A 21174-nucleotide genomic window follows, 5' to 3' on the forward strand; every position below is an offset into this window, starting at 1 on the left:
CTCCAAATCTGTTTTGTATGATTCAGAAATACTTTTGTCGTATCGGGTGAATGCTGGCAATTATTGCTGATAAACAAAGGAGTCTGCTCATACTGAACTTGGATCATAAGGTTTATTCATATCACAAGCTTCAGCATAAGTGACAGATGTCATGACATCCGGAGAGCGACGGCCCGGATTGCAATGGTCGCTCTAACTTCTTCTTCGTTTTTCCCCCAGTATATATAATCTCCCCAAGATGTGGGTGGCTCCCTCTACTGTCCAATCCCCTGTCTACAACACACTTCCTGTCTGTTGTATGTGGCGTTACACTAAAACATTCCCTCTTGATACTAAAATCAACGTCCTCTCCGGTTCCACTTAAAACATTAACAACGTCATAATCTTCATATACGATATTCCCCCCTTCGAGACTAAACAGTCTCGAAAACAAACAGAATAGGATTATGACAAGTGACAATTTATCTTATTGAGTATTTTTAACCTTAAACCAAAAAAACATTATTCTCTAGAGTGTATATACCTTTCTATGAAATATGAATAACTGTTTATGAAGTGTGAATACATTACTATGAAATATGAACAAATCTTTATGGAGTGTGAGAGCGAAAAACCTGTCCGGCAACCTTCGTTCCAAATCCATCCATCCATCAATCAAGACAGTAAAATTCTCTCACGGTCCCTCTGCCCCAGGCAACCACCTAGGTACTCCCGATAAACTCATAAACAATGTAAATGCATTTGAAACTATGATGCAATTAAATACACATGTAAGCCCCTGCAAACAAAATCCTATCCAAAAAATATCCACTCTAAGGCTGGTCAACCCATTGGACCCTATAGTGGACCTCTCCCTGCCAAGACTCCCTGTCCCTAAGCATCAACGAAATAAACAAAAACATCTAAGATCCTCACATGTATTCAATAACATCAAATATCCTTCTACAAAAATGTATACCTAAGAATATGACACAATTATGTATTACACATGCAAATATGTCTATATTTCATTGCAGACACTGGAATGTAGTCCACTACACTTCATCTCCCCGTAGTCTCGACTTCCAATGGATTGTTGATGATGGAATCGGAATCTTTCCACACCCTCTTTGTTTCATCTCCTCCAGTCATTGTCCTTTCATATTGTCCCTGTTTGAGTATTTCAATCTCTACATGTTCCCCCAAATGCTTCTGGAAGTAAAGAAAAGACCAAACAGTATCTTTTGCAAAACAACACTTTCAAATTAAACATCAATATCAACTAAGAATATAAAAATGATATATAAATGATGCATGAATCAATATAAATGATAGAATAATGAACTAGGATAATTATTCATTCATACACTTCCCCCCTTTGATTCATAAAATCATATTAAAATCACCCTAATATTGAAAAAAAAATTGAAAAATGATCAAATAATCAAAAAGGATATTTATCCATTAATACTCCATCCAGACCCCCTTGTCCATCTTCATCCAGATCAGGAACAGTCAACACCGGCATCTGAGTGTTGTCTCCAGGCATCACTCTCCAACCTATCTCAATATCATAGCTTTCTCAAAGGTCAGTAACAAATTACAAACCTCACACACAGTGCTATCAAAGCTGCAACTAAAATCTGAACCATCACTGCTCCTATTGGGCCTAACTGATCTTGCAACCAAGACTTCGCTGACCATCCAGCTCCCTCAGATCTCCCAAACGCATCCCTTATATTCTTCAATGCATATATAACCCTAGTGATAATATCTGGACTATCTGGACTCAAAGTATAACTAATATTATCAATATGATCTTCCCAACTGTTACACCATACCATGGAAAAAGTCCCCCCTTCTCCCTTAGATTTATACTTCAATGATAGGCTTGAAGACTATTAAATGTAGCCATGTCTCTTTTCACCCTATTTTCAACCCTAGATTTATCTGTGTCCGGTGCTACCCCTCTTTTAATGGTAGAAACCTCATATGGAAGCTTCAATGTTGACATGTAACAACATCCTGTCCATCCATAGGGTAAGAATATATACGCTTTATCACCACAACCCCTCCAAACATCTCTAAAATTCCCCATAGTCACATTGACAGGCAAAAGCTGATCTTTCACCATCAAAGTCCTGCTCTTCTTACTACCTGGTACATAAAAAGTAACCTATTTCTCATTACTACCCTTAAGGTCATGCCTACCCAAAGTTATCATATAATCATCACAATCTGATATTCCCATAAACATACCCCTTACATCATATGTTTTATTAGAAAAAAAACAACTTTTAGCCCTCACTGCTTTCACCTCAAATGCTTCAGGGTTCGCTGTTACCTGACTTTCCTTACCGTCTAATAAATTTACATAGGGTAATTCATCTAACCAAGAACACCTAAACCTAGGCTTAAACAAATGTTTTGACAACGACATTATTTTATCTGTTACTGATTGTTGTTGCTGATACCACAGTCATGACAAAGCATAAGATTGACACATACTTGATAGAGGTCGAACCCCACATGTCTGGTGCTGGAATTCTCAACAGACATGGACCCTCAAGATTCCTCACTGATATTACAGAATGAGCTGCTGGAACCAAAGATCTTACCTGCCCATCTATCTCTAATTTTCACAACAGAAGAATCAAACCACATGCATTTAGTTTCTCTCTTCCCTAACGAGCAGTACTGATCAGATACCTCTCCTTGTCTGTCATTAAAATCAAAGACCTCATCCTGTACCTTCATGATAGTATCCTTCACTATTTCAGATGAATCTATATTGTTCTCTATTACTATCTGCTGTCCTATTTTAACCCTATCCTTACTACCATTGACAGCACTCTCTACCGTACCATAAACCCCTGAGTCTCTCTTGCTACCTCCTTTAATTTCAGGAAAGTTGTTGTCGGTGTCATACTTCCTACATTTGTTATTGCCATCGTATCATTAATCCCTTCCAAAGTTACCATTAAAGTAGTTGATTTAGTTGATGTATTAACACTCTTAACTACTTCTAGTGGGAAAGTTACCGATATCCTCTGTGTATTATCTACTGTTGGAGTGACTACTGTAACATATTCTTCCTGAACTCCTTTGGTGACTGTGGAAACTTCAACAGATTTCAAATCTTCCATCATAAGCGTTACTTTATGAATTACATAGCCTTTTAACCAATAATTCTTAACCGGAACACATTTTAATGCTTGCACTAGATAAGTACACATATATTCTCCCTGATCTTTCTCTGTAACATTACGCAAAATAAGTGAACACTCACTCATAACCCTCTTCCACTTCATATTGTTGTACAAACTATACCTCCTTTGATTAGGTGCACCGCTTCCACATCTGGTCCTGATAACAATACTTCTTCTCCATAATTATCTCTCCATGTGGGAGGAACGTCCCCATCCTAACCCTAATAAGTATTTTCCTCTAAAATTGGTGCTGGAGCTATTGGTTCCCTTATAATCAAATGCGATATATTCATGGCTTTAATAACTATCAATGTTGAAAGAGTTAAATTGCTTCTCACTGTTGTTATAATAGACTGAAGTGTTGATGTCCTTAGTTACTTCATCCATTTTCCCCAAAGCTTTGAACTCTTTGCTTGTACTTCCATCTATCACCACTAGTGTCACTTTTTCCACTCTCAGTCCTACCTCTAATCCCTGACTTTCAAACTTTTGATTATAAAAATACACCTACAATTACCTTGATCTTCCTACTCTAAAATGTCCTTCACCACTGTTCTCTCTCTCTTACTACTAACTTTGAAACTTAGCTTACTGTCTTAGAGTTCCTTCAACCTAGTTCTCCTAACTTTTTTAATCTAATCTTTCCTCCTAACCTTTAAAAACCTTTTCCACTGATTTATTCACAAAATCCCTTTACCACCAATTTTTAGGATATGTGATAGGGAAGTCCCCACTTGCTTCTGACTTCTTTACACACAGACTTGGCAAACGACTAAACACCTTTTAGCCTAGCCTGAAATCCCTTGGTGTAAGAATGTAACCCAGAATAACAGTCACCCCTTTTAACTTTATTTTCCAGACAGATTGTCTAATAGGCAGTCTAATAGATTATCATCCTTCCTATGATATTATCTTTTTAAGCAAATATGATTCCCAAAAACCCTACTTTTTAAAATCTTCTACCAGACAGTCGTCTAGTGTACATCTTATTGTACAGTTCAATTTACACCATGCATCTCTTCCCAACAATGCAATAGTATATGTTCTAATATTAGTATGTCTATTTTAATTTCTCTTTGATTTTTATAGCAGAGCTCAGTTGGTTCATTAAGAGTAATTAGCTGTTTTACTACCTCAAATCCCTATCCTAATTAGTTAATTTTACATAGTGAGATGTTTAACCTCTTTAGGCTCAACACAGATAAGTTTTTCCACTATTCACCATCACTTCTCATAGTCCTCTGGTTTTACTTCAATTGTTAGATATTTTCTCTTCTTCTCTAATCGGTGCTATCAGCTGACACCCCCCTTCGTATCTTCTAGGCACTCTAGAATCCTTAGGGTTCACCTGGAGAACAGGTGATCTTGACTGGCCCCTGTATCTTCCTTAAAAATGTTCTCTGTTGTTTCCTCCTGGCCCATTGCACTCACAGGTAAAGTGACCACCCTGTCCATAATTATAACAGTCTTCTGGAGATTGCTGGAAGTGTAGCTGAAATCTTCCTCCTCCTTCTAAGCCTTCTCGTCCTCTTCCTCTCCAATTCTGTGTCTGTCCAGAAACTGGCTGTGGATATGGAACACCTGGTACCCCCCTTGGTGGCTGGTACAATTGCATTTGATCTTGTTCAGTTGAAGCTGTAACAGTGATTGTTGATTTGGTTCACTCTGATTCTTCATAACCAAAGCTTCTCTTCTCCTCCTCCAGCAGTTGTATGATTGAGTTTTCTGAGAGTTTTTCTTGATCCCGTTCTTTCCTGCCGTCGACACATCAGGACTCTTCAAAAGCTTATATTCTAAGTTCTGTCCTCGAAATATCATCTTCCATCATCTTCTTACTATTGGCCTTTCCTTGACCTCAATGTATTATTCTTCTCCTCCAATTCTTGGGATTATTTTCTCAGCAGGTTTTCTCCTTCTGTATCTTCTCTTCTTGAGTTGTTCATCCAGTTGTGTTACTTCTTCTAAACTATTCGCTTTATCCAGGCATGATAAGCATCAGTCTATATCTTCTTCTATTTCTTCTGTGCCAGTCCTTGTAGGACAAACTCCTTTTGAATACACAGCACCTTTAGTCTCCTCTTTATCGCTGTCTTCATCTGAACTCGAATCTCTTGTATCCTTCTTCCTTCAACTTCCATCAGAGATCAAATCTCTAGTATCCTTCTTTCCTCTCTTGCCAACTTCCTTCTGATCACAGAGTCATATCCACCCATGATCTCTTCTCAATCACTCTGATCTTCATCTTCATCATCTTCTTCAAGTTCCATCTTCCTTAACCTCACTCTTCTCTTCCAGACATCTCATTTTCTTCCTTCTGGAGTTTTGGATTCATCTTTCTGGTCGTTTCTGCTTGTCCTCTATCTATTATTCGTTCATCTTCCTCTCCGATGCAACAATCACCCTGCTGGATGATGACTGGAAGCTGAGGATAAGCATCCCTAAACTCTACTTCCTTCTCGTAAGGTGGGTGTCTTTTTGCTGAATCCGTATGTGAGAAAGGTGTACTAACTTCTGCCATTAGTTTTTCTGTCGCCTTTCCTTCCTTTAGCATTTTCTCTATACCTCTGTTTATCTTATCGCTGGAATCTTTTATCAGTTTTTGTTTGAGAATGAAGGGCAACTTTTGTTTCATTTGCCGGATAACCAACCCTTTTATATTCCTTTATTGTGAATTATTTTATTTTAGACTATATAGCCTATGGCTTCCCCCCTTTAATTATTAATATAAACCAAACAACCCCCCAAAAAAAATATAATAATAATTTTTTATTTTTTTTAAAATATCAATCAACCAAAATATGAATATGAAAAAATTCAATTAATTTTTTTTATCAAAAACCATTTCTAATTAAAATAAAAATCAATTAAAAAATCAATCAAAAATTATGAATAATTAAAACCAATTTTTATTTCTATATCCTATCTTACCCATTTATCAATTAGTGGCTATCTTACCACAACCCATCAAATGCAAATAGTCAACTTCAGACTACAATCCTAAAAACAAAGCCTCTAACCTTACCATTACTACAATTCCCATAAACATCCTTGCTCTATAAGCTCCTAATTATCTTAATTTTACAGAATAATGTCAGTCTTTGATTCCCAACACAACTTAAATCAAACCCAAGTGATGCTCATAGCCTCCAAAATGCAATTTTTAATGAATCAGTATTTTGCCAAGCCTATGTGAAATTGTCATAACATCAGATATCCTGTAGGGGAAGATTTTGTAACCAGAACCAGCCTCAAACCCTTGACTCGATCCTCTGTCGCGTCACGTGATGTGATGTCAGCACCCCCTCTCTTTCTCTCTCTCTCTCCTGTCGTATCGTCCTATTGCTCCTCTCATATGACATACACAGAAAAAGATTTTAGTAGTTAATGCAATACTGAGTTATTTCAACCATATTCAACATTCCCCCACTCACATTCGCTTTAAGACTTAATTCAGGACTAAATAGATCGCTCAAAAACATATTTATTTCATTTTTATTTATTTTAATCGTCTTTTAATTTAATTTATTATAATTCGTCAACATATATCTAATTTATAAATTCACTACATCTCAACAAATAGTTTCATTTTCAAACACCAGCCGTTTAACGATTAGAAGATTTGTGTCCAAATCTCTCTTGTCTGTGGCTATTTCTCTGTCTCCCCCTGCAGCGTAACAGAAATATGACCCATTTACCCACAATCCCGTGTTGTAGGTTTAGTAAAATCCCACGCATGCGCGATACATTCAAAAATACTTTTTCACTGTGGAAGGGAGATTCTTAGATCTCTCCCCAACCCCAAATAGACGGTTAACAGTCCTGCTGTACCTCCGTTTCCCCCTCATAGTCAAACAACATTTAACAGCGCTCACAAAACCTAGAACCGAAATTCTACAGACAAACATAATTTAAAAAAGAGGCTTTCTCCCATCGCAGTGGACCTCTACGGTCACATGTTAGCATGCAGCATATTAGCATTTAGCATTAGCATTTAGCCTTAGCCTGTATGCACCATGTAGCATAAAAACAATGTACCCGACATTGCGTCTTTAATTACTTTTTCCTTTGTCCTAACTTTAGGCTGCCGTGAGTTCTGGATATTTTATGAGCGGTCCCCCCCAAGCAGATATCCCGTCGGATAGAAGATGGGCAAGCAACCCCCACTAAATCTACAACCAAACTCCAGTCCAAGACTGACTGACCTGAAACCCCTAACGCGTTACCAGGATTTTATGGCCCACCATGCGGTCGCCTCGTTCTGAGGGCTTATCAAATCCTGCAATGTCCTAACTTGTATACATATCTTGGCCCCGATTGTTCTTGACTTACTATTCAAGCAACACATCTCTATAAACAATCCATAGACTCTCTCCCGTTTTGCGCTGTTTTAAATTTTTTATAATGATTAGCCAGACCCCCCGTTTTCAGCAATAATGCCACACGAGGCACATTTCGGTCCTAATGGTACACTTCTCCAGTGCACAATCACATAGCATCCAAACTAACAAACTCCCAAAGCTTGTGAGAAAAAACTCACCCTTTTCTGGCCATGACTTCAAAACGAGTTAGCTTGGCGGCTGAATGGAGCAAAGGAGAGATGCAGACCAGTCCCATCTGGGGTGCCATTTGTCATATCGGGTGAATGCTGGCAATTATTGCTGATAAACAAAGGAGTCTGCTCATACTGAACTTGGATCATAAGGTTTATTCATATCACAAGCTTCAGCATAAGTGACAGATGTCATGACATCCGGAGATCGACGGCCCGGATTGCAATGGTCGCTCTAACTTCTTCTTCGTTTTTCCCCCAGTATATATAATCTCCCCAAGATGTGGGTGGCTCCCTCTACTGTCCAATCCCCTGTCTACAACACACTTCCTGTCTGTTGTATGTGGCGTTACACTAAAACATTCCCTCTTGATACTAAAATCAACGTCCTCTCCGGTTCCACTTAAAACATTAACAACGTCATAATCTTCATATACGATACTTTCCTAGCCCTAAATAATCTACAAGATCAGAGTATTTTTAAATCTACCAATTGGTCCTGAAAGGGGGACGAATATGCATATATTATATATTTAGATGGCTTTCATTGATCCATAATTTTCTGAACCCGTTCTCTCAATGTATTCTATTGAGTCTGTCGACAAAATTCAAACTGAAAGGTAAACCGTATTTAAAGGGATGGCTTAAGGTAAATGTACTGAAAACCTTATTGAATGAAAACTCCACGGGATCGGTTGGCCAGCAAGTGGGAGGGTTTTCAGCAGTTTAATTACATTTATTCAGCGCGCGCAAGGGAACCACGCCTGCACAGCCTGTTATACACCTTCATAAGGTGAGTCTTAATACAAACTACTGAGAAGTGCATAGGAAAGGCATGAGTAAGAAAAGTGTCATTTCCTAAGTGCACTATATGGGGAATAGTAGGGTGTCCAATCAAAAACGCATCTTTTGACCGATGGGCAAAATATTAATTGTGTAGATAATCCTCTAAGAAAACCAATGGTCCAAACCTCATGTCTTTATCATAATCCGTTCAGAAGTTATTGGAGTTTTTACCCTTGTAGGATGGCCAGAACTAGGGTGACTAAATCAATGAACGCCAGAGGAAAAAAATTGGTCGGTCATAAATCAGGAAAATAGCATTGAGTCAGCTAGACTGGATGCTGTCCAGAGTTAACTGACAGGCTCAGCGTTCACCTCGTCAACTTTCTTCTCCAATCCGGAGCACATCAAATAATATAAAGGTAAAATAAATATAGATTTTGAGTCAGTCATGACATATTTTAGTATACTCTTAATGCAAAATTCCTGTTCTTTTTCAAAGATTTCTCACAAAAAACAAGCGTATCTCCTAGCTTCAGCTTGTTTCTTTTTGCGACCAGCGGAAACAACTTTGCAGATGACAACATGTCAACAGCTCAGTGCTTATTAGGTTACTAGGTTACTAGGTTACTAGGTTACTAGGTTACTATGTTACGAAATCCGACTTTTTTGATATATTGTTAAGGATGTGTTAGAGAAAGATACCACTGAACGATTCAGAACATGAAGAATCATATTTGTCTTGGTGAAATGTATTTGATAACATAAGGAATTTAAATTTCATCACCAAAGCGCCTTTTCACACACTCTGGGCAGAGTGGGTGGACACCGTAGGAATAGGGTGTGCCATTTGGGACGCAAGCCATAGAGAAGTCTGGTGCCTTATTGAAGTCAAATGAAATGACAGCCGTCTGTTTGTCGTTACAGGATGATGTCCAACGACATCTGTCTGAACTGGACTGTTTGGAGCCGTATGATAAAGCGATCCAGGTGAGATGGACCCTGACAGAACACCGTGCAGCATCAATGTTTTTCCCTGATGGACAAATAAACACAGCACAGTACAAACTCAGGACTCCTGGGCTTTGTCCCAAATGACCACCTATTTCCTTTATAGGGCACTACCTATGGGCCCTTCCGGTCAAAGATAGTGCACTACATAGGGCATAGGGGGTCATTTGGGACACATTCATGGTAAAATAAAGGTTAATACAGATACATTGATGACATCATAATCAATGTTTTTCTTCACAAATTACTAAACAGGGGACACGATGCGGGGGTGGGTGGTGGTGTGGTGTGTGGGGGTTAAGCATGTCCAGAAACCTTCTAAGGATTGATTAGCAACAAATGAATAGACTGTGGTTTGGGGGTTGGACGTCTAACGTCTTAATCCATTCAAAACTCCTGGGCTTGTTCTGTGTTCGTCCTGTACAACCAATAACAAGAGGGCAATGACAACAACCCCCAAGTCCTGATAATTGGTCTGTAAGTAGCTGTAGAGGAGATGTAGAGGGGTGAATGGAGAGAGGCTGGGGTGTTAGGGTGTTATCTGGATGGTAGCAGAGCTCTGATTATAGCAGGGAGTCCTACAGGGGCTGGGAGACTAAATACTGATAGCACAGCACAGAAACAACAGACAGATTAGTGTGTGTGTGGGTGTGTGTGTGTGTGTGTGTCCTTGTGTGCCTCCTCCTCTTTGCCACAGCAAAGGACATTTGCCAATAACAACTTTATCTATCTCCTCCACCCGCCTTAGGTGGCTGGGCCTGGCCATGTTGCTCGTTGTATAACTGTGGAAATTAAAAACCTCCTTGTTTCTGCTCCAAACTGGGGTCGTTGATGCTGAGTGAATGACTGGAGGTCCATATTCAGGAAAAATCCTCAGGAAAAATCCTGTGTGCGTCCCAAATGGCACCTTTATTTACTATAGAGTGCATTACTTTTGACCGGAGCCCATAGGGAATAGGATCCCATTTGGGACACTGTGATGCGTGTGATAGAAGTCAGGTGCAGGAGAGTAATATGCATCCAAAGAGTTTATTCCGTCGATAAACAGTTGCACAAGCATGCGACAACAACACTCAGGCACAGGGGAAATATCTACCCTGGCAAACCACAAGGTATGGGCAGCTCAACCGAGCTACACACAACTCACAACAAACAATCACCCACACAGACAAGGAAGCAGAGGGAACACTTATACAATGACTAATTGGGGATAAGGACCAGGTGTGTGTGATCAATTAGACAAGACAAGTGGAGTGATGATAAATGGATCGGCAGCAGCTAGTAAGCCGGTGACGACGAACGCCGAAACCTGGAGGAGAGGCAGCCTCAGCGGAAGTCATGACAGATACGGTCTCTGTCTAATTCTCAAAACTTTGTGTTTTTTAGGATGATTTCATTGAGAGTTTATCAGTAGATTAATCTTCCCATAACGCAGTCCTTCTTGTCTTCTTCATTGATAAAAACACATATTTGTAAGGTTCTGTATTTGTTTTCTTAGTTCACCTTGTGTTCTTGAACGTGGCCCTGTTTCTTTGTGTTCTTGAACGTAGCCCTGTTTCTTTGTGTTCTTGAACGTAGCCCTGTTTCTTTGTGTTCTTGAACGTAGCCCTGTTTCTTTGTGTTCTTGAACGTAGCCCTGTTTCTTTGTGTTCTTGAACGTAGCCCTGTTTCTTTGTGTTCTTGAACGTAGCCCTGTTTCTTTGTGTTCTTGAACGTAGCCCTGTTTCTTTGTGTTCTTGAACGTAGCCCTGTTTCTTTGTGTTCTTGAATGTAGCCCTGTTTCTTTGTGTTCTTGAACGTAGCCCTGTCTTTCATTTTTGTTCATTGATTTCACCTGTGTTAGTTACTCACCTGGTCTCATCAGCTCCTTATTTAGTTCAGTTCTTTCTGTTTGTGCCTTGTGAGGAATTGTTTGTTTTGACTCTACTAAGCCTTTTCCTAGCTCGTTTGTGAGAACCAGTTTTAGCCTTCAGTCCTAGTTTTGTTTCACCTGCCTGTTTGCCTACCTGTGTATGACCATTGCCTGCCTGTGACCATGATTCCTGCCTTCTGCGAAGGCGTAATAAACACCTGCTGCACTCTGCGCGTGAATCTACACCTTTTTCTCCCTGAGTATTCATTACAATATTCAATCAAACATGAAGTAGACAAAGCGTTTACGATTCTGGCATGAAATATCTGATATTTTGAATAGACTACCTCTTATCTTTTCTTCCCATGTCAGCGCCTTATGATGTCATTTCCATCTGTACCATCTAGACGCTGCATTTCTGTGTGTAAATACAATAGATCAAGTCTTGAAATATAAATAAACATGGACTACGAAATGCTTATTTTTCTACACGCGTGAACACACGTTCTTTTTTACTATCCTTGTGCCACCAAACAATTGATTCCCATTCAAAATCCTATTTTCCTGAACCTTAACCCCAAACCCTAAACTTAACCCCTAACCCTAATTCTAACCCTAAAACAGCCCTTTTCCTTGTGGGGACCGGTGAAATGTCCCCACTTGTCCGAATTTACTTTGTAGTAAAACCAATCACACACACACAAACCCTCATAATGATCGCTAACATAGCCCCTTTCTCCTGTTTGTTCATCAGTCTCCTTGTTAAGATGGATTCTAACTCTGAGTAATGTGGCCCCAAACACTGATTCACTGCACGAGCTAATACTTGCTTGTTAGACTTGAAGTGTACAGGAACTGTATCTTGGGATGCGTCCCAAATGGTACCCTATTCGTTATTTAGTGCACTACTTTTGACCTGGACCTATAGGCATCTGTACTAAATAAGTTCACTCTATAGGGAATAGGGTGTCATTTGGGACACGTCCTTGGAAACGTTAGATGCTTAATTGTCTCAGTTCTCCAGCAAAGTGTGCATATAGAGAGATTATGGTGACAGTTTCTAGGTGACAGTTTTCTCTTTTCTTTACAGTAGCCTGTGTATGTTCTCCTACTGTGGGCCGTGGGTGTCACGGTTTCGGCCGAGGCTGTTCCTCCTCCTGGTTCGGGCAGGCTTCGGCGGTCGTCGTCCCCGGAGTACTAGCTGCCACCGATCGATGTTTCATGTTCGTTTGGTTTTGTCTTTATGTTGTACACCTGTGTCTTGTTAGTCCTCGTTAGTGTCCTATTTAGTTCTCGTTGGTTGTGTTTGTCTTTGTGTGTGATTGCTCTTCAGTTTTCGTGTTGGAGCTACGTACTTCCCTCCAGTGTTTTGGAGAGGGTTTTCGCACATGTTAGTGCGCCGTTTGTTTGACGCCTGTGTGCGCCGTGTTTTCGCCTTCGGGCTTATTGTGCTTATTTTCTACGTGATTATTGCACTAAAGTCTTTTGGACTGAGCTTCTGCGTCCTGCGCTTGATTCATGCACCACACCCACCTTCAGCACCCCTTGACAGAATCACACACCAGAATGGAATCAGCAGGATCTGCAGTTACGCCTGAGTCGCTCGAGGAGCATGTCCGCGGCCAAGATGACCAGATACGACAACTGGGGACCGCTCTACAGGACGTCATCAACACCTTGCACCGATGGGAGGCCAGCGGGGTACCCACGCCTCCACCTACCCTGCCAACCCCATCGGCCGGTCCACCAGTCCCAGGTCCGGAACCCAGGGGGATTCGGCTCTCGTTCCCGAGGGCGTATGACGGAACAGCTGCCGGGTGTCAGGGGTTCCTCCTGCAGGTGGAGCTCTACCTGGCCACTGTACACCCGGTGCCCTCAGGACACGAGAGCATTTCCGCCCTCATCTCCTGTCTCACGGGCAAGGCGTTGGAGTGGGCTAACGCCGAGTGGAGGAAGATAGACACCAACACCATTTCCTACGCCGAGTTCTCCCGTCGCTTCAAGGCCGTGTTCGACCATCCACCTGAGGGCAAAGCGGCGGGGGAGCGTCTAGTCCACTTGAGACAGGGGAGGAGGAGCGCACAGGCGTTTGCTCTAGAGTTCCGGACTCTAGCGGCGGACGCAGGGTGGAATGAACGGGCCCTCATCGACCATTTTCGATGTAGCCTACGGGAGGACGTTCAACGTGAGTTGGCCTGCAGGGATACCCATCTTACCTTCGACCAGTTGGTCGATATGTCCATCCGTCTGGACACCCTGCTGGCCACCCGTGGACGCCCCGAGGGGGTCCGTCCATTCCGCCCTCCGGCACCTCCGAGCAGAGCCCTATGGAGCTCGGGGGTGCCGGCGCTAGAGAAAGGAGGAGGAGGAGCCCGAGGGGGCCTGTCTCCTGCACCAAGTGCGGTCGTGGAGGGCACACTGCGGCCAGGTGCTGGGGAGGGTTCTCCGGGGAGAAGACAACAGGCCACGCACTGGGGGGGCCTCCCAGGTGAGTAGACGTCCCACTTACCCAGAGCTTTCTGTTGCGCACTTTTGTATACCTGTTTGTTTTCCACAGGTTGCACCTCATTCCCAGCATAAGGCGCTAGTAGATTCAGGCGCAGCTGGGAATTTTGTTGATCGGAAGTTTTCTGTAGATTTAGGGATCCCTCTCCTACCTGTTGACAAACCTTTTCCCGTTCATGCCTTAGATAGCCGCCCGTTGGGGTCGGGGTTGATTAGGGAGATCACAGCGCCACTTAGGATGTGTGCGCAGGGGGGTCATGAAGAGACTATACAGCTGTATCTGATCGACTCTCCTGCGTACCCAGTGGTGCTGGGAATCCCCTGGTTAAGCACCCATAACCCTGCTATTTCGTGGCAACAGAGGGCTCTCGATGGGTGGTCTGCTCAGTGCGAGGGGCGATGTCTGGGTGTTTCCGTGGGGGCGACTTCGGTGGAAAGTCCAAACCAAGTGCCCGCACTGCACATTCTGCCTGAATATGGGGATTTAGCTCTCGTGTTTAGTAAGACTAGGGCGACGCAGTTGCCTCCTCATAGACAGGGGGATTGTGCGATTGATCTCCAGGCAGGAGCAGCGCTCCCACGGAGCCATGTGTATCCTTTGTCTCAAGAGGAGAGAAAAGCTATGGAGACTTACATAGCCGAATCTTTGAGACAGGGATACATTCGGCCCTCCACTTCTCCCGCCTCCTCGAGCTTCTTTTTTGTGAAAAAGAAAGATGGAGGGTTGCGCCCGTGCATTGATTACCGTGGTCTCAATCAGATTACTGTGAAATACAGTTATCCACACCCTCTGATTGCGACCATGACGGAGTCATTGCATGGAGCGCGGTTTTTCACAAAACTGGATCTCAGGAGTGCGTATAACTTGGTGCGCATTAGGGAGGGCGACGAATGGAAGACAGCGTTTAGTACCACGTCAGGTCATTTTCGAGTATCTTGTCATGCCATATGGGTTGATGAATGCTCCATCAGTCTTCCAATCCTTCGTAGATTACATTTTCCGGGATATGCAGGGACAAGGGGTGGTCGTGTACATTGATGATATTCTGGTGTACTCGTCTACCCGAGCCGAGCATGTAACCCTGGTGCGTCGTGTATTGAGGAGGCTGTTGGAGCACGACCTATATGTCAAGGCAGAGAAATGTCTGTTTTTCCAGGAGTCGGTCTCCTTTTTGGGTTATCGGTTGTCCGCGTCAGGGGTGAGAATGGAGGTGGATCATGTGTCCGCTGTGCGTAATTGGCAAACCCCAACCACTGTAAAAGAGGTGCAGCAGTTCTTGGGCTTTGCGAATTACTACCAGAGGTTTATCCGGGGTTTTGGACAGGTGGCAGCTCCCATCACGTCCCTTCTGAAAGGGGGTCCGGTGCGCCTGCAGTGGTTAGCTGATGCGGACAGGGCCTTTGGGAGACTGAAGGACCTGTTTACGTCGGCTCCGGTGCTGGCGCATCCGGATCCCGCATTACCCTTTCAGGTTGAGGTGGACGTGTCTGAGGCAGGTATAGGGGCCGTTCTCTCTCAACGGTCCGGCTAGCCACCTAAACTCCGCCCCTGTGCTTTTTACTCAAAAAAGCTCAGCCCGGCGGAGCGTAACTATGACGTTGGGGACAGGGAGCTGTTAGCTGTAGTTCAAGCCCTTAAGGTGTAGAGGCATTGGCTTGAGGGGGCTCAACACCCTTTCCTCATTTTGACTGACCATCGGAACCTGGAGTACATCCGGGCAGCGAGGAGACTGAACCTCGCCAGGCTCGATGGAGTATGTTTCTCACCAGGTTCGTATTTAAAATCACGTACATCCCTGGGTCCCAGAATGGTAAGGCAGATGCACTGTCCCGGCGGTATGACACGGAGGAGAGGTCCGTTGAGCCTACTCCCATACTACCGGAGTCTTGCCTTGTGGCACCGGTGGTGTGGGAGGTCGATGCCGAAATCGAGCGAGCGTTGCGTACCGACCCCAGCCCTCCACAGTGTCCTGAGGGTCGGAAGTACGTTCCGCTCGAGATTCGGGATCGACTCATTTACTGGGCTCACACGTCACCCTCCTCTGGACATCCGGGTATTGGCCGGACAGTGCATTGCCTTAGCACTAAATACTGGTGGCCTACTTTGGCTAGGGATGTGAGGGTTTATGTCTCCTCCTGCTCGGTGTGCGCCCAGTGTAAGGCACCCCGGCATCTGCCCAGGGGGTAAGTTACAACCCCTGCCCGTTCCACAACGACCATGGTCCCACCTCTCGGTGGATTTTGTGACAGACCTTCCCCTCTCTCAGGGGAATACCACCATCCTGGTCGTTGTGGACCGGTTCTCAAAGGCCTGTCGTCTTCTCCCTATGTCGGGTCTTCCTACTGCCCTACAGACCGCTGAGGCCCTATTTACCCACGTCTTCGGCATTACGGGTACCCGAGGATATAGTGTCTGATCGAGGCCCCCAGTTTACCTCCCGTGTTTGGAGAGTGTTCATGGAGCGTTTGGGGGTCTCGGTTAGCCTTACCTCAGGGTACCACCCGGAGAGTAACGGGCAGGTAGAACGTGTCAACCAGGATGTGGGTAGGTTTCTGAGGTCGTATTGCCAGGACCGGCCTGAGGAGTGGGCACGGTACATTCCCTGGGCCGAGATGGCCCAGAACTCTCTCCGCCACTCCTCTACCAACCTAACCCCCTTCCAATGTGTGTTAGGTTACCAGCCGGTTCTGGCACCGTGGCAGCAGAGCCAGATCGAGGCCCCTGCGGTGGATGATTGGATGAGGCGCTCGGAAGAGACGTGGAACGCTGCCCACGTCCACCTGCAGCGGGCCGTCCTTCATCACAAGGCGAGTGCCGATCTCCACCGCAGTGAGGGGCCGGTGTACGCACCCGGAGATTGAGTCTGGCTCTCTACCAGAAACCTACCCCTCCGCCTGCCCTGCCGGAAGCTGGGTCGGCGGTTTGTGGGGCCCTTTAAAGTCCTGAGAAGATTGAACGAGGTGTGTTATGGGTTACATCTACCTGTTGAGTATAAGAATATTAACCCCTCGTTCCATGTGTCTCTTCTCAGGCCGGTGGTAGCTGGTCCACTCCAGGACAATGAGATAGGAGAGACTCCTCCGCCCCCACTGGACATCGAGGGGCTCCGGCGTACACCGTTCGGTCCATCTTGGACTCCAGACGCCGGATGGGGGGTCTCCAGTATCTCGTGGAGTGGGAGGGGTACGGCCCGGAGGAGCGGTGCTGGGTGCCACGGAGGGACATCCTAGACCCATCTCTCCTGTCGGAGTTCCACCGGGACCATCCCGCGCGCCCTGCTCCGCGTCCTCCTGGTCGTCCCCGAGGCCGGGGTCGGCACACGGCTGGAGCCGCGCGTCAAGGGGGGGTACTGTCACGGTTTCGGCCGAGGCTGCTCCTCCTCCTGGTTCGGGCAGGCTTCGGCGGTCGTCGTCCCCGGAGTACTAGCTGCCACCGATCGATGTTTCATGTTCGTTTGGTTTTGTCTTTATGTTGTACACCTGTGTCTTGTTAGTCCTCGTTAGTGTCCTATTTAGTTCTCGTTGTTTGTGTTTGTCTTTGTGTGTGATTGCTCTTCTGTTTTCGTGTTGGAGCTACGTACTTCCCTCCAGTGTTTTGGAGAGGGTTTTCGCACACGTTAGTGCGCCGTTTGTTTGACGCCTGTGTGCACCGTGTTTTCGCCTTCGGGCTTATTGTGCTTATTTTCTACATGATTATTGCACTAAAGTCTTTTGGACTGAGCTTCTGCGTCCTGCGCTTGATTCATGCACCACACCCACCTTCAGCACCCCTTGACAGTGGGAAACAATATCTGTCCCTCAAAAACCAATACACCTCTCTCTCTCTCTCTCTCTGATGTATGCATATAGCACAATTTTGTATTGCAGTGCAGTGGGCTGTTTGCTAGGCAAAACGTTGCTTTCTCTCCTTCCCTTAAAATAAGCCAATGCTCTTGACATTGCTTTGCCTCAGGGACCACCTGAGATAAAATAAAATAAAAGCTTATTGTTTATCATTACCGTTCTGTTCTTCAATAGTGTGTTTAATATGTATAGTGAGTCTGTTCTTCAATAGTGTTTCATATGTATGAAAAGCCCTTTCACTTTCTTAAACCAAAGTCTCCTCTGTTTTGTCCTTCTGTTGAACTCTCTCTGCCTGTAAGATGTGCAAACAAAGGTTTCGTTCCAAATAGCACCCTATTCTCTTTATAGAACACTACTTTTGACCAGAGGCCCATAGGGGATAAGATGCCATTTGGGACACAGAAAAAAGTGACTCCGTCCCTACAGCACCTGAATACTACTAGAATCACCCTAATCATATATAACTAACTGTAAATCACTCTGGATTAGTCTCTCTAAATGACTCAAATGTAATTTCAACCTAAACAGGAAAAAATAAGCTCTTCACTTCTGTTAGTACAGTTAGTTGGGTTTAAAATCTATTTAAACGTGTTCATCATGCATGTCAAAGGGCTGAGGAGATACCAACCATGCCTCAACATTCTCTCAACACCCAGTTCGACCTAACTTTTATATTTTCTTAGCTAAAATAATTGTTCTATTTAATTGCTAGCACAGTGCTTACCCACTCTAGCCCTCTAACCCAGAGATATCAAAAGGGGAACTTATTGGACACGCCTGGAAATCTCACCCCATTTACCGTTTCCATAGAAACCATAGCAAACGGCCAGTCACTGGTGCTTTCTCCCTATTTTCCCAGGAACCAGGATGAGGTGGATTCTGCAGTGACATAGACTAAAGCATGTTATTTCCTCTATTTGTCTGTCAACCTGCCATTAGAGAGGAGTGACACAATGCTTGTTACCAGCACACACACACACACACACAAACACACACACACACACACACACACACACACACCTCCGCATTAGACGTTTAAAATGCTGCATGTTTTTTAACCTATAACACCTTACTCTTTATGGGCTGTGGTGATACTACATCTAACCACCCTTCTCTAATGTTACAATGGTAAAATGAATTTGGGTAATTAAAAAGCACTATAAAAAAGTATTTGATCCCCTGTTGATTTTGTACGTTTTCCCACTGACAAAGAAATGATCAGTCTATAATTTTAATGGTAGGTTTATTTGAACAGTGAGAGACAGAATAACAACAAAAAAATCCAGAAAAACGCATGTCAAAAATGTTATAAATTGATTTGCATTTTAATGAGGGAAATAAGTATTTGACCCCCTCTCAAGCAGAAATATTTCTGGCTCCCAAGTGTCTTCCCCTAAGTAAGCTGGTCCTGGGACTCTGTTCACAAACACAAACATACCAAAAGTACAGCAACATAATTAGACCCAACCAAATAATGATAAAAAATATATATAATTACTTGACACATTGGAAAGAATTAACAAAAGAAAAGAGCAAACTATAATGCTATTTGGTCCTAAACAGAGAGTACACATTGGCAGAATACCTGACCACTGTGACTGACCCAAAATTAAGGACTCAGTGAGCATAGCCTTGCTATTGAGAAAGGCCGCCGTAGGCAGACCTGGCTCTCAAGAGAAGACAGGCTATGTGCACACTGCCCACAAAATGAGGTGGAAACTGAGCTGCACTTCCTAACTTCCTGCCAAATGTATGACCATATTAGAGACACATACTTGCCTCAGATTACACAGATCCACAAAGAATTCAAAAACAAATCCAATTTGGATAAACTCCCATATCTATTGGGTGAAATACCACAGTGTGCCATCACAGCAGCAAGATTTGTGACCTGTTGCCACAAGAAAAGGGCAACCAGTGAAGAACAAACACCATTGTAAATACAACCTATATTTATGTTGATTTATTTTCATTTTTGTATTTTAACTACAGTGAGGGAAAAAAGTATTTGATCCCCTGCTGATTTTGTACGTTTGCCCACTGACAAAGAAATGATCAGTCTATAATTTTAATGGTAGGTTTATTTGAACAGTGTGACGACCCTCCCACTCTGTCTGCCGTATTCTCTCTTTGCTCTTGTTTCCTTATTAGGATGCCGGTGGGCGGAGTTGGGAGGGTCGTCAGCTACATGGGAAACACCTTGGCCGGGTGTGTCCCAGCATAAATGGAACTCTTCCACAGTCATTGAGGAGACTCTCTCCAGGCAGATACTTTGATTTTGGTTGTGATATTTTTGTGGCCTTTTTTGGGTTGTTTGCTTTGGCACTTATCAACACTTTTCTATATTACATTTATGCAAGCAAACACTCACTTACACTACTGATTACTGATTACACACCCCATTGTTATTTCAGTTAGTTACTTTAATTAATAAATATATACTTTGAGTACTCCTTGTCTCCACGTGTCTCCCTTTTGTTACGAACTTGAGCCGGTTCGTGACAAGTGGGGGCTCGTCCCGGGATTTTGAACTGGTTGTGTTTGGGAGAACGTGGAGTTAATGTCCAATGCTGTAGGGTTTTTCTTTGTAAATTTTGTTAGTTTGTTTGAGTTTGATAGGCCAGTATTGGTTGCCTTTGGGTTTTGTACTGCGTTGGAGAGAGTACATTGGTTAGTTTCAGTCCCTGCCCAGCCTGGAAACTCTTGCTCTACTCGCTGTTGGGACATCGGTCTGAGGTGAGTACAATCGGCTGTGTACCTCAGTGGGAGATTGGGTAGGGTAGTGACATTTGCTACCCGGAGCTATAGCTTTTTTCCCCTGATAGGCTTAGTGACGTGTTTTGTTTGGGATACGTTGGGCATGGTTAAATGTTTGTTATTTTTGTGTGGTGTCAGTGGACTGAGCAGTTGTCTCGGGGGGCACATCCGTGGCTTGGGGAAATCTACCAGCGTGCTGGGGGTTTAATTCCTTGCCAGCGGGCTACAGTGCGTAATTACCCACCGCGAATCTGCACGAAGACTAGGGTTGAGTTATTGTAGGTTGGGGAAGCTCCATATCCCAGCTCTCTTCTGTGGTGCTCGGTGTGATTGTCATTTCTCTTGTGTCTGGTGTGCTCAGCAGAGGGGTTGAGCAAGATTATTATGATCTATATATATATTTTTTTTTCTTGATTATGGCGTCTAATGTAGATGAGTTCATTCGCTTTCCATCAGAAGAACTGTTAGAATTATGTACTAAAGAACAGCTGTTGAAGGTTGCTGAACACTACAAGGTTGAAATTAGTGATAAACGCCTAAAAAAATTCTATTAGGTTAATATTGAAGGCCAATTTGATGGAGAGTGGTATTCTGGATGTTACCACTGGGGCAGCCTCTGCTGAGGACACGTTGTCTCCCGATATGTTACAATGACCGCTCCATCGGTTAGTCATGGTGGTCTTCTT

The sequence above is a fragment of the Coregonus clupeaformis genome, chromosome 2, assembly GCF_020615455.1.
Source record: "Coregonus clupeaformis isolate EN_2021a chromosome 2, ASM2061545v1, whole genome shotgun sequence".
Lineage (NCBI taxonomy): Eukaryota > Metazoa > Chordata > Actinopteri > Salmoniformes > Salmonidae > Coregonus > Coregonus clupeaformis.